Source organism: Gorilla gorilla, chromosome 6 (assembly GCF_029281585.2).
Source record: "Gorilla gorilla gorilla isolate KB3781 chromosome 6, NHGRI_mGorGor1-v2.1_pri, whole genome shotgun sequence".
Classification (NCBI taxonomy): Eukaryota; Metazoa; Chordata; class Mammalia; order Primates; family Hominidae; genus Gorilla; species Gorilla gorilla.
Window position 1 is genome coordinate 19,658,645 of NC_073230.2, and position 13,303 is coordinate 19,671,947.

Consider the following 13,303-nt stretch of genomic DNA (forward strand, 5'->3'; position numbering starts at 1 on the left):
TAGATAGTGCTGCTCTGTAGAATTTTGATCCTGTTAAAATTTCTCTGCAGAATGTTACATAACTATCATCAATGACTGCTACACTGTTCACATTACAATAGCTACATTGTGTGACAAATGGAGAGCATATCTGTTTCAAGCACGCAATCTCATATTTAAAGACTGATGCTTGGCCATTATTCAGGCATCTCATTTCTCTCCTCAAAGTTAAAACACATATGTCATGATATTAATATTTCATGATTATACCACTGCCTTTTCCTAATAAAATTATTTAGCATTTACTATGTCTAATTTTTACTTACCCAAAATTTATTTACACAAAATTTTATTTTGATGTTAATGTGATTAATCAAATACTATTTTGCTATGCCATCATTACTACTGATTACAGCATTTGCAAATGTCTAAGGTAAGTCATTACAAGGAGGCCATTTTCAGGCATTTCTACTGTACCACAACGGTGGTGGGTTTTTGCTAACATAAATTTGTAATTTGTTAATGTAAACTAAAATGTTTTAAGAGAACCCTTAAGTTCAATCTATATAAGCATGCTGATTTATAGTCAGTGAGCTATAGCAAAACAAGAAGCTAAGAGGCTTTAGAGAGAAGAGACTGGTGAGGTGGAAGTACATGGATGAGAAGAGCAGTAGAAAACCAAGAAAGTTAAATCACAATCACGTGAATTTTTAATCTTAAAATCAATGTTCTTGAAACAGCAAACTGTAGAAAACGTTCTCTTTTCCACTAGGAAGTGCAAGAAATGGAGGAGGAAAAATGTTTACGAGTTACTGGGCACTCCTAATGAGAAGAAGATAATAGTGCTCTTCTTTTCTGCCTCTAGAGTAGAGGTGTTACCCATCACTATTGTCAAACCCTGTGGTCCAGTTTAATGAGTGCTCTCCTGAGTGGCTTTGATTAGCAAGATATTCTTTAAGAAAGTCTTCCTTCCTTTCTAGAGTATGATTCATGAGCTTTACAGAGAAGTTCAAATGCTTATGAGAATTCCATGCAATAAATATGTGTGTGTGTGTGTGGAAAGGAACAAAGAATTGATGTTGGTGAGGAGGCAGTAGCCAAGTGAGCAAACACAAATAGAGATAATTAGTAACAATGAAAGATGAAATAATGACTACAGGATGAGTGGAGTTCATTAATTTTCCCTATTTCAGGCTTTAGCACCATTTAGCTGGAGAAAATATACATGGTTCAAACGACAGTAAAATATTTTAGTCTGTTTAAGATGCATTTATTCAACAACTATTTATTGTTTACCTATGGTATTTCAGGCATTGTGATCTCGGATAAACTTACTTTTCAAACTTTCTGATAAACATGAATTTTAGGACTTCCAAACATCCTGATAAACATGAATTTTAGCTCTTTTGCTTTTTTTTTGGAAACGGGGTCTTATACTGTTGCCTAGTGAGTGCAATGGTGTGATCACAGCTTACTGCATCCTGGAACTCCCCTGCTCATGCCCTTCTCCCACCAGCCTCCTCTGCTTTTTGTACTTAGTATCTTGTGAGTTCAATTTTTGAAAAATGTATAAAAGGTGGATGGAACGTTGTAATAAAAAAACACCCATGTAACTTAAAAATACACGAAGGAACTTTGAATTCAAATGTTTTACTTTGGAAATCAGACAGAGAAGCATTCCTACAGGGCTACATTTTCTCTTTGAAAGAACACCTGCTCAGCCCATTTGCCACACCTGAGAGATGCCTAGGCTATTTACATATCACGTTAACAATTTCAAAGATCTACAACCACCATAGGGATCAAAATTCTTTCCTGAGGCATTTTTTCAAAACAAGATCTATATTTACTAATTATTATGTAAGAAAATATTAATTGGGGAAGTAGTTGAAAGTATTGTAATTTCTCATCTAGTTTCTATGTGAGGTTCCAATATGAAAAACACATGAGTGGAAATTTGGAATAATTTTTACCAAGAAGAAAAAAAATTGTCTTTACTGCAAAAATAATATAATATGAAAACAAAGATTATAACAATTATTACACATCATTTCATCTGTTGGCACCTAGGCCTTAATGCTTAAGAAGAAACACTTCAATAATTTTTGGTTGTTTATTTTTACTATTTTAAACAACTTTCTTTCAGATACTGTGATTAACAATGTTTTGGTTCAGTAATCTTAATACTATGTTCAGAATTATTAGTTTAATATCAGCATAAGTTAGTTTATAATCAATACTCCAGGGGCAATTTTGTGGTCTTACGCAAAAAGTAAGATGATGAATGCATTTATGCTCTTTTCAACTTGGATTCTTTTTCCCAAAATTAGTAAAACTCTGTACTCTTCTTTTTGCCTTAATTTGAGTAGATCAAATGGCAGTTACCCAGAGAATACCAGAGAATCCATAACAGAAAAAGAGATAGGTACAATACTCTCTCAAAAAAAAATAGCTATACCTGGAACTATAAAACTGGCACTAAATATTTTATAAGGAATATAAGAAAGACATCAGCCTTTTTAGAAATATATCCAATAAAGACAATGCTTAAAACAAACTGAAGAATTACAAAAAACCACGTAGACTAAGAATTACGAAAATTTTTAAAAGCAATATAGGACACAAACATTGAGAGACACAACAGAACAGCTAATGCATTTGGAAATCACAAGAAATAAACCCAGAATTGGTCAAAAAGAAGGCAACATCCCTACATATACTAGAACAAGTTTTACAGCAATTTCTTAGTAAAAAGGGAATCTGCAAACCCACTGTTACACATAATTATGTTCAGTTGATTGCAAAGTAAAATTTATAGTTTTCATTCCATAATGACTAAACATAAACATAATTCTTTATAGATTCCTAATAAAATAATCTTCCCAGGCGTATTTGCAATGATGACCCCTGTGTTATTATTCTAGCCAAATTCTGGTGCCAGGAGTAGGAAGACAAAATAAGCAGATACTTCTCACAGGCTATTGTTTTTAACAAGGCTTATTTTTGTTTGGGTGCTCTACTTATTACATATGCATGCCTGATCTCTTGTGAAACTAAAGCCTTATAGGAATGTCAAGGTTAGAAGGGAGGCTCTGTAATTTTCCATTAGTCATCAGTTAGCAGATTCAAGCAGCAGAGAGTGTCTTTTGATCGGTTTACCTAGCTGGTGCCAAAGTCTGTTCAAATGTCCCCTAATGTTACTTACTTTTGTATTTGTGACTCAAAATACTACTGCCAAGTATTCTATGAGCTTTTCAAAATATTTCAATAAAAATAGGTTTGCAAATGCAATAGGAATGATTATATTAAGGAAAAAGTTCAAATAAATCTATAAACGAGTGGGGAAAAATGTACTTCCATGTAGATCATTAATTCTTAATAATGAGGATAATAAAAGTAAGACACTGATGATATACTATATACTTAACATTAGCTATGGGAAAATGATTAGCCAGTAAAAATACACAAAACACCAATCTGCACGATGAGCACATTCCGAGCAAAAGGTAGAGCAGAAAGGAACCAAAATGGCAGGAAGAACAAGCCAGGAAAGTCTGAAGAAGAACAAGGATTGCAGAATCCTGGCAAAGTGTTTACAGCTGGATTCTCTTGCAGAAGACATCAGTACCCACATAAATGGCCATTTCGGCAAAACTCTGGCCCATATGCCTAGGGTCAGGCAGTGAAGGGGTAAAACCTACAACAGATGTGACCAGCTAAACAAAAGGGTACACTTGTGTGGAATTAATCCACCAAGTCTGCAGGACACAATTCTCATTTTTTTTTCTAGTGTCTAACAGCATTCTCAAATTCCTTCTTTCAAGTATGTCATAACTGCTATTATCATCTGATATCAGCTCTTTAAAGCTACTGCAACTTTGTCTGTTGGTTCCTAGGAATCAGTCTGTGTCTACTATCTGTTTCAAAATTTTGGATATCACACATGCCCATTTTCTGTCTTCTGAGTCTCTTTGTCCAATTATTCTTAAAATAAATCAGAAAATGACTAATAGTAAACATGAAAGAGAATTTAAGACAGACAACAACATTTTCATGATATTTACTACATGTATTCTATTTAAAAGTGATATCAAAATTATTTATGATCAGATCAAGCCAGGTATACAGGAGAAAATACAGCTACCCAAATATAGAGTCAAAGAGTCAAGTTCCATTAATTATTCACCCCTCTATTTTTCATAAAAGTGATTTATTTCAAATTATAGTAATATTAACATGTATTTCAAAGCCAACATATCATTTCTCTATTTTATGAAACGATATTGTGAAGATACTGCAATGAATGATAAAGACACAAAAAGGGGCTTTAAAATTTACCCAGGTACTCAAGAACAGAAGAGGCAATAGGCACAAATTCCAGGAAAACTGTTTGGGCAACAGAGATCAGAAAAGAAAGTAAAAAACCTAGGCAACATAGGCCAACCAAAGGCAAATCTTGTACACGATTAAAATTTAGAACCCAAGTCTGAATATTAATGGGAATTATAGGATACCAACATCAAATAGGGCCCTGAACTAATGAATTGGATTTGTACCTTTATTGTTTGAGGAAAAGAAAGTAAAGAGTTTTGAGCCTCATAAATGAAAAGCCAAGACAAATCAGAACCTCCATGCTGAAAGACAATGTAAGATAAAGAGAAAAAAATAGATTCTAATACTTTATCTAAGAACAAATTTTAAATAGTTTATTGAAGTGTAACTTACATATAATGAACTATGTATTTTAAGTGATCAATTCAATGAGTTTGAGCAATTGCCCGCAACCCTGTAACTGTCACCCAAAACAAAATGAAGAATACTTATACAATCCCAGAAATTTCGCTTATGCTCATTTTCCTGTCAATTTCTACCTCTACCTGAGGAAACCACTTTCTGCTTTCTATAACGAAGTATTTATTTTGCCTTTTCTGGGAATTTGTATAAACAGAATCACATTATATGAATTCTTTGGCATCTAGATTTGTTTGCACGACAAAATGTTCTTGAGATTTGTCCATGTTGCTTATACCAGTAGCTCCTTTTTATTGATGAATAGCATTCCATTATATAAATTACGAATGTGCAAATGTATGTCACCTTGCTTATCCCGTTGATGGATATTTGGTGTCTTTTTTTCTCCAAGTTATGGCTAAGTATAAGGCTGCTATGAGTACTCATGTACAAATCTTTTTGTGGACATGTTTGATGTCCTTGTAGATCTCTGGGTCTAGAATGCATGTGTTTATAAGAAACTGCCAGTTCTCAGCCAGGTGTGGTGGCTCATGCCTATAATCCCAGCACTTTGGGAGGCTGAGACAGGTGGATCACCTCAGATCAGGAGTTCGAGACCAGCCTGGCCAACATGGTGAAACCCTGTCTCTACTAAAAAATACAAAAAAAATAGCCAGGCATGGTACTACTCAGGAGCCTGAGGCAGGAGAATTGCTTGAACCCAGGAGGCGGAGGTTGCAGTGAGCCAAGATCACGCCACTGCATTCCAGCCTGGGTAATAAGAGCAAAACTCCATCTCAAAAAAAGAAAGAAAAAAAAAAAAAGAAATTGCCGGTTCTCTAAAGAATTGATTTTTACATCCCACTAGCAATACGTGAGCATTTTAAATTATTCCACACGTTTATCAATGAAATTTCCATGTACCCCATGCCCAGTTTCCCTATAACAGCTTATATTAGCATGGTACATTTGTTACAATTACTGAATCAATACCGATAAATTGGCCATACTTTAATCTTGTTCCCTTAGTCTGTACTTAATATACTCTTCCTGTTTCAGGATTCCATCCAAGAATTATTACATTTAATTGTCATGTCTCCTTAGCCATGAAACAGTGACAGTTTCTCAGACTTCCACTCTTCCACTCTTTTTGACGACCCTCACAGTTTTGAAGAGTACTGGTTATTTTGTAAAATAATTTGGTATTTTGTAAAATGTTCCTCACTTGGGATTTGTCTAATGTTTTCCTCATGACTAGATTGGGTGTGATGGTTAATTTTATATGTCAACTTGGGTGAGTCATGGTGCCCAAACGTATAATCAAACATTATTCTGGATGTTTCTGTGTGGTGTTGCTTGGATGAAGCTTATATTTAAATCAGTGGACTTTGAGTAAAGCAGACTGCCCTCCAATAATGTGGATGGGCTTCATGCAATCAGTAGAAGGTCTGAATAGAACAGAAGTCTGCACCCCACAGCAACAGGGAATTCTGCTAACAGATGGTTTTTGGACTTCAACTGTAACATTGGCTCTGAGCTTCCCATCCTGACTGCCTTTGTACTGGAACTGCTACTCTTTACTGAATCTCCAGCCTACCAGCCTCCCCCTTCAGATTTTGGACTCACCAAGCCTCCATAATCATGTGAGCCAATTTCTTAATAGAAACCTCTCTCTCTATCTCTCATACACAGACACAGACACACACACACACACACACACACACACACACACACACACACACACACACACAGACACACACATTCTATTGGTCTATTTCTCTGGAGAATCCTAACCAATCTTAGGGAGGAAGACTCAGAAATCTTGGGGAGAATCCTAACCAGTCTTGGGGAGGAAGACTCAGGAAAAAAAAGTGTCATTCTCATCACACTATATCTACGGTACATAATATAAACATGACTTATCCCTGTTGTCAACCTTGATTACCTGGCTGAGGTAGTATGGGTCAATTTCTAAACTGTGTTTACCATTTCCCCCCTTTCTATACTGCGCTCTTTGGAAGGAAATCACCATATGCAGCCCGCACTTAGGAAGTAGGGAGTTATGTTCTGCCTCCTTGAGGATGTTATATTTACAATAAATTATTTGGGGCCAGGTGCAGTGGCTCATGCCTGTAATTCCAGCAATTTGGGAGGCTAAGGTGGGAGGATCACTTGAGACCAGAAGTTTGAGACTGGCCTGTGCAACACAGTGAGACCTCATCTCCACACATACAAAAATAATTTTTTTAAAAAATTAGCCAGGTGTGGTGACACACACCTGTGGTCCTAGCTACTCCAGAGGCTGAGGTGAGAGGATTACATGAGCCCAGGAGGTCAAGGTTGCAGTGAGCCGTGATCTTGCCACTGCACTACAGCCTGGGTGACAGAATGAGATCTTGTCTCAAAAAAAAAGTATATATATATATATATATATATATATATATATATATATATATATATATATTTGGAATTCTCCTACATAGGAGATTTGTCTATTTTCCCCCACTCATTTCCTCACTCATTTATTCATATCAGTAAGAACTCAAGGATGTGTATTTTATAATTTGGGTTATCATCCAATGCCATTTTATTTATATCAATATTATTGCTCAAAGTATACCAGTTTTGGCTATTGGGAGTTCTTTCCATTGTCTCCTGTGTCCCTTTGACAGACCCTCATTACTCTCAGTTTCTGTGAGTTGTGTGTATGCATTGAATTTGCTAATATTTTATTAACATATTTGCACCTCCATTTTCTTTTCTGATAATATATTTATCAGGTTATGATTTCAGGGTTATGCTGCTTCATAGAATAAGTTAGGAAATGTTCCCTCCTCTATTTTTAAAAGGAGTTATTCATTTATTTAAGATTGGTTTTATTATACTTCTTCACTTAATGTTTGATATAATTCACTGGTAAAGCCATCTGAGATTGAGTTTTCTTTGTGAGAAAGTTACAATCACGAGTTCAATCTCCTTAATAAAAACAGGGTTGTGCAGATTTTTCTATTCCTTTGTTAATTGGGCAAGCTATATTTTTCAAGATATTCATTCATTTTTATCTAAGCTAATGAATTTACTTACACAAAACAGAGCTTCTCCGCCTCAACATTATTGGCATTTGGGGCCAGGTAGGTCTTTGTTATGATAGGATAGTGTGTATTACAGGATGTTTAGCAGCTTCCTTGGCCTGTGTCCACAAGTTGTGTAGTAACTTTCCTCCCGGGTTGTGACAACGAAACTATTTCCAGATATTGCCAAATTTCCCCCCTGGGAAAAATTACCCCCATTTGAGAGCTAATGTCATAAAGTTATTCATAATATCCCCTTGTTATGTCTTTAATGTTTGTAAGATTTGTAATGATGTCTCCTTTTCTTAAAATGATATTAGTAATTTGTATTTTCTCCACTATTTCTTTGTTACAGGTTTGTTAATCTTTTCAAAGAACTGACTTTTGACTTTAATTTCTCTAACTTTTATTTCATTAATTTCTGCTTTTATATTTATTATTTCATTTCTTCAAGTTGGATTTTATTTTGTCTTCTGTTTCTTAATGTAGACACTTAACTAGTCCACTGTAAACCTTCATTTTTTATTCTAGGCATTTAATGTTATAAATCTCCATTTTACTGGTAATTTGGGTGCATCCAACAAATTTTGATAGACTTCTTATCATAGAGTTCAAAATATTTTTCATTTTACTTGTGATTTCTGTGACTCATGGATTACTCAGAAGCAAAATACTTAATGTCTATATATTTTGGTATTTTCTAGATAATTTTCTGCCACTGATTTTTATTTTTGGCCATGGATCATATACTCTATGATTCTGATCTTTTGAAATTCATTGAGACTTCTTTTTTGTGTGCTATCATCTGATTAGTTTATCTTGTTGGGTGTTCTTCGTGCAGTTGAAAAAAAATTGTGCTTTTTAGTTGATGGATATCATATTCTATTAACTCAATTATGTCAAGTTAGTGGATAGTGCTAATGAAATCTTCTAAATTTACCTGATTTTTATTATTCTATCAATTACTTATTATAGACTTGACTATTTCCCCCATTTAATTCTGTTAAGTATTTCTTTGTGTTTTATAATTGTTACATATTCTTAAATAATGAAGACTTTTATCATTATGAATGTGCTTCATATCTCTGGTAATACTATGTGTCTTGAGGTCTTACTTTTCTGATATTAATATGGTCATGTCTTTCCTATGCTTATTGTTTTCATGGTATATTTTCCCCATCCTTTTATTTTATGCATTTTTTTAAATGTTTGCCTTCAGTCAGCCTGGGCAAAATAAAGAAGTCCTGTTTCTACAAAAACTAAAATAATTAACTTGGCATAGTGACATGTGCCTGTAGTCCCAAGTACTTGAGAGGCTGAGGTGGGAGGATCACCTGAGCCCAGGGAGATCTAAGGTGCAGTAAGCCATATTTGTGCCACTGTACTCCAGCCTGGACGACAGAGTAAAATCCCATCTCAGGAAAAAAAAAAAAGTTTGCCTTCAATAACAAATTACTACTTAAAAATGTAAGAAGGCTGCAACACTATAATTCTATTTACACTCTCTCCTATACAATATGGCTTCATTGGCATGTATTTTACTTCTAGATATGTTCTAAACCCAAAATATACAGTTATTGGTTCACTTTAGTCAACAATCTTTTAAATATATACATCTCTATAGATAAATATGTAGAGATATGATATATGGGATACACATAGAATGAAGACAATACAAAATGTTTCTGTATGTTTATTTATATATCAGGACTTCCATCTGGTGTCATTTCACATTAGCGTAAAGAGTTTCTAGACATTCTGCTGGAGGTGTTCTGGAATAAATTTGCTCAGCTTCTGTCTGTATGAAAATAGCTTTCTTTTGCTTTCAATTTTTTTTTGCTAGACATTGAATTTAAATTGATATATTTTATATTCTTAGACACTTCAAATATGCTATTCCATTTTCTATGGCCTCCATCACTTTTGATATAGAAATTAGTAGTGATATTATTATTGTTTCCCAGTATGTAATGTATATCTTTCTTAAGACTAATTTTAAGGTTTTTTTTATTTGCTGCTTCCCTAGGTTTAGTGTTCTTTAAATTTGTTTTTTGTTTTGTTTTGTTTTTAGGATTCACTGAATTTATTGAATATATGGATTTACATATTCAGTCAGTTTTGGAGATTTCTAAGTTTTTATCTTTTCAATATTTCTTCTATCCCCTTTCTGCTCCTTGGATTCCAAGTACATATATGCTAAATGATTTGATATTATCCTAAAGATATCAGATGCTCCCTCCCATTTGTCCTTGATTTTGCTCTTTATATTCAGTTTATATAATTTCTACTGACCGTCTCAAGTTTACAGGTTTTTTTCCCTCTGTTATGTCCAATTTGGTGATAATGCTAAAAAGTGAACTTTTTACTTCTAATATTTATTTCTAATATTTCAACTTGCTTTTTATAAATAGTTCCCATCTTTTTGCTAAAATTCCCTGTCTGTTCATGCATGTTTTCCATTTTTTATACAGATGCTTTAACATATTTATCGAAGTGATTTTAAAGTCTCTGCCAGATAATACCAAATCTGGGCCATTTCTGTATTTTCCCCTATTAATCATTTTCTCTCTTGACCATGGCTCACATTTTCTTGCTCCTTCATGTCTCATAATCTTTATTATATGCTAGATATTGTATAAAAGAAAACAGTAAATAACATATACCTCAAAAAACATCTTGCCATTTTTTCTATCAAGATTATTGTTTGGAAGGCTGAATCAAATCTTTCAACAGTGAGTCAAAAACCCACATTCTGGGTTTTGTTGAAGTTTTGATTCAGTTTATTTACTACTGCTTTCAAATATGCTTGAGTTCTTGGCACTGGCAAAATCTCAAGATTAATGTGCACCTACTAGCTCATACCACCAAACTATTCAATACTTTCTTAGCTCAAACACCTAGCTTCCAATATCTCTCCAGGTTGTTCTGTTTACTCTCCAGTCTTGCCTGTCATTTCTGTGCCTCAGGAGAATCCTGGGCAGCCTGCCACCCTGCCTCCAGCCTTCACAAAGCTGCTGCAGTATACTGGTTAAAGGCCTAGAATCTGCAAAGAAATTTCTTCAGCAATCATGCCCTACCCCATGCCTTTAACATATGACATTTGAGCACTTAACGAAGACCTTTAGGAGAGAATTGGAGAGCGAGTGCACACTCATTCTATCACTGGAATGACATGAGATTGTAATCTATCATCCTGGTCCACACACAGGGGTGTCATTCGGCAGGTCTCCCTTCGGCCCTGTTTATGGTGCATTCCTTCTTCTCCCACTGTTTTGTAGGTGATTAAAGCAACTATAATTCTATTCTCTCTTAGGAAGCTCTCCTTATCTTTTGGATTTAAGTTTACTTAAATTTGCGTCATTTCTTTGATAAGTTTTTTTAAAATGTTTTTCTAAAAAAAAAAAAAACCTTCTCTAGCTTGTGTTTGTTGTGAAGAAACAGTCTTTTATAACATAAATCCTAATTGGACTCTGCGTTTTTCTTATTTTATATTCGGAACACCTCCTCAAGGATTTCTGGACCCAATTCTCCTCTTTTCAGCAGCAGTGATGATCACTTAGCAAAAGAGTGAAAATACCCTCTTTTCCCCCCCTAACCAGTTAACTTTACTCACCGTCATCACTTATCTTTGTGTAGTAAAAGTTGAGGACAAAATTCACTCTTCCAAATTTAATACAGATATTCATGCCACAGTGGTTAATAGCTGTAGCTCTGCAGTCAAAATATCCGAGTTCTAGTTGCTAGCTGTGTGGTCATGTGCAAGTCATAATACCTAGGATCCTCTATTTCCATTGTTTGAAATAAGATATGGGATAATAAGAGAACCTAATCCATAGCATTTCTATAAAAATTAGATGATATAAACTACTTTACACAATGCCTGGCACAACAAATTCATTCATTGGCCAAGTGTTATTGAACTCCTAAAATTATTCTCACTAGAAATTATGATTATGACAAAAACCCTACAAAAGATGACTTGAATATTTGGGAAAGAAAGTTTTAACACATGGGAAAGATTAGCTCCATGCAGGTGTGAAGCAAGATGAATGAGACAGAGGAAATATAGAAGATCCTGTCTAAGAAGGAGTACAGAGACATAACCAAGAGTTTCAGATAGGTAAGTCATTTGCAGAATTTAATAAAGACCTCTGCTTTTAAAATAAATGGAATGACAAAGTTGTGTCAATAGAGTCAGGAGTTTACTGCCTGTGAATGTAAGTCAGGTGGCACAGCGGGAAATGGTAGTTTTGCTAATGGTAGTTTTGCTATGTATCTGGGGCACTATCTCTGAAAATCAGCCAGACAAACTTCAATCTTTTCAATCCCTGGTTTCCAATGTAACCTATCCAGGTTTCTAACATAATCTGACCAGCATAACAGTGGAAGGGGGTGAGCTGAGACTTATATATTAACATTTGACAAATTATATGTTTCAAAATAATTATGTTCCTTTTCTGCTTATAATTTTTGACAGCTAATTTCTAGAAAAGTAACTTTTGCAAAATTTTTAGTTATGGCTGACTGCTATTAGGATTTGGGTGATTTACCATTAAAAGAGATAAAAGAGAATTGAAATGAGAGATAAGGCTGTTTTCAAGATTTAGTACAACCTAGAGAAATCCCTTAGCTTCAGCATCATACTAAATATAACCAGAAATCATTAAGAAAGAATGTTCTTCTATTCAAACTTATCCCAGACTGTTAAAATTACTGGCCTTTATATCTGATAGCACCTAGACCACTACTGAACTCGGAACTCAAGAAATCACTGTTAATCAAATAATTGGAAGCTTTTCAGAAAATTTTCCTTTCAAAATGTGCTTCAATGAAAAATAAGGCATAGGAACAAATGTACCAAACATTCAATATCTGTCTTTAAAGTACTTCCTTGTTATATGGATGATAAATTTGTAATCATAATATCTAATATTTACTGATTGCTCTGCAGGTATCAGCTCCCATCTATAACCCTTTGAGATAAACATTATTACTATCTTCATTTTGCAGATAATAAAAATTAGCTATAAAGAAGGCTAAGTATTTTGCCCAATCTTACAGAGATTTTGTGTATCTCTGTCAGGCTAGGCTCATTTTCAGGCCATATGGCTCCCAAGGCTGTGTTCCCAACCCTGCTACTGAACTGCTTCTTACAGCAACATTCTCCTAGGAAGACTTATTCCTATGTGAATTCCAGGAATTTGGATAAGGAACTGTGCTATATGGCCAGCACGTTTTAAGTTAAATGATAAGGTTGAGAAAATACTAAATACTCCCTTAAGAATTAAAGAAAAAAGTAACTTTTTCACTTAAGAATAATACATATTACATTATAGAACCATTTGCCAATTTAACAATAATAAAGAAAAAACATCCATGCTCTCAAACTACAGGCAACTGTTTATATTTTGTATATTTCTTTCCATTTCAAGGCAGATATGTAATATACATTTATATCTATATGTGAATATACTTTATATCCTATTATAATACCTCATATCCTATACTTTGCATCCTGATTT